The sequence below is a fragment of the Chinchilla lanigera genome, unplaced genomic scaffold, assembly GCF_000276665.1.
Source record: "Chinchilla lanigera isolate Chin_1 unplaced genomic scaffold, ChiLan1.0 scaffold00020, whole genome shotgun sequence".
In the NCBI taxonomy this organism is placed as follows: domain Eukaryota; kingdom Metazoa; phylum Chordata; class Mammalia; order Rodentia; family Chinchillidae; genus Chinchilla; species Chinchilla lanigera.
Genome location: NW_004955421.1, coordinates 3,265,982 through 3,268,041, shown reverse-complemented (window position 1 = coordinate 3,268,041; position 2,060 = coordinate 3,265,982). Strand labels below are relative to the sequence as shown.

Genomic DNA, 2,060 nt, shown 5'->3' with positions numbered 1-2,060 from the left:
CTTCACAGCCACATATAGGTTAGTGTTTGATTCAGGAACTGAGAGTTATAGTCTTCTCAACTTGATGCATATAGATGACCGGGGTTTGGGAAGTTTTAACAAATGCATATCCATGCAAAGCTATCACCACAATCAAAACCATTTTTTAAGGTTGGAAAACGTATGAAGCGTTAATAACACTAAGTATATATGACTTTTTGTTAACCGATCCTTTTTGCATGAAAATCCCAGAGTTACCACTTCACAATCTGAAACATTCAATCCCTGGGATCTTTTTGGTCACTAATGCAACAGGTCCAGACATACCAAAAGATCTGCACACATTTATAAATGAAATTTTTCAAAAGTAAGTATAATATAAGTGTAAGATAAATAAATGTAAAATAAATAAATGTAAATCCTAGTAAGATTTATTCTGAACCTAGCCTGTGACAAGAGGTGCATGATGACACTGTTGTGCTCCTGTGAAAACCCTGCCGCCTTGTCATCTTCTTTACATCATGTGAGTCAAAAAGTTCAGAATCCTCTGTTCAACTGATATGAAAAATTCGGTGTTTCTCAGGTATTTGGGTGCTTTAGCCCATAGCCAGAGCTGCTGGGGGTCAGGAGTGAGGCCAACCCTGAAGAATAAGTGCTTTGGGGATGAGCCACTTTGAAGGAATTTATCAGTGTCATAGACTTCATCTCTACTGATAAAGAGAACTCTGGGGTTGTATTCAGAAGCAAGTTGACCTGGCTTGGAGAAGTTAGACCGCTGGGAGGTGGAAAATGTCCACTGTCTGTACTGTTTGGTGTTGGAGTCTGATGCTGTCCCAATGTAGTTAATACAGGACCACTGGGTAAGAAAAATGGATGCTGCTCTGACTTACATAACTGAGAGGGTTCTGGAGGTAATATAGTCTGGGAAGGCATCATGCTGGTGGCAGGTTCCAAGGAGAAGATTGATTTACCGTGTCTGTAGAATTAATAGTAGGTTAGAGATCTGCAACAACACATTACAATGTTTAATAGAGTCTACCATTGCAATTTGTTGTCACTTTGAGAGTTTCAGTTCTCTTTCTCTATTCAACTTATTTATGGTTTTAAAGCTTGTCACCAAAAAGCTTAAACTGGTTTATCAAAGTCTGTAGGTAAGCATCAGCCTCTGTGAGTTTCTTATAAAAGTCTTGGACACTAGAAACAGATCCAAGCCTAAAAGCTGGAGAATATGTCAAAGAATTTTTTCTTCTAATGAATGGATTACTTCTCTCACTCATCAACATCACCAGCCTCAAAATGGAAGGCTCTCTGACCAACAGTAATTGTGAAGGTGCTGTCATCCTCACCATTCTATACTAACCAGGCTCCTCTGGTCTAAAACATCTGAGAAACCCTTTCATCATTTTGTTCTTGGACATGTAATAGGATTGCAGCCCTGAATGTTAGTCCAACACCAACCAATGGTTCCGCTAGCCTTTTATTCTCTTAATCCATTTGCTCAGTTGTCCTTTCATCATGGATGCCATCTTGGGAGCTGCCAGTGATAACAAACTACCAACAAGATATCAAACATATTCAGGTCCCTAAGTTTCTTTAGGCCTGTGTACATATCTTCCCTTCTGTTCCTCCTTCCATCCTCAAGCAACAACTGACCTCCTTTCTGTAATGACAGATTAGTTTGCATTTTCTACCTAAGGAGGTACATATGGTAAGAATTAATTTCACTTATGACATAGCAGAAATTATAAAAATATTAAACATTTATGTCAATATCAAGATGCATAATTTTTATTCTTATTTGCTTACATGTTCCACTTTAGCATTTTAGCTTTATCTATCTCTTGTCGTGATTAGCCATAACTGTGTCATTTTTTTTTTTTCCAGTACCAGGAATTGAACTCACAACCTTGCGTTAGCCAGGCAGGCACTGTGCCGCTGAGCTAAATCCCCAGCCCCAATTGTGTCATTTTTTAAAATTTTCATTGCACATAGGATCATCATTTTCTTTTCTTAAATTGTCTAATATAGACAACTCTATATACCTGTGAGTTTTACACCTGAAGTTGCACCAAATTATGGAT

The 2,060-nt window shown here is 38.2% G+C and overlaps 1 pseudogene; it reads right to left on the bottom strand.

Annotated features, from left to right (window-relative positions):
- Window positions 1-324: 324 nt before the first annotated feature.
- Window positions 325-1,505, bottom strand: LOC102027754 (annotated as a pseudogene).
- Between the last annotated feature and the right edge of the window lie 555 nt (window positions 1,506-2,060).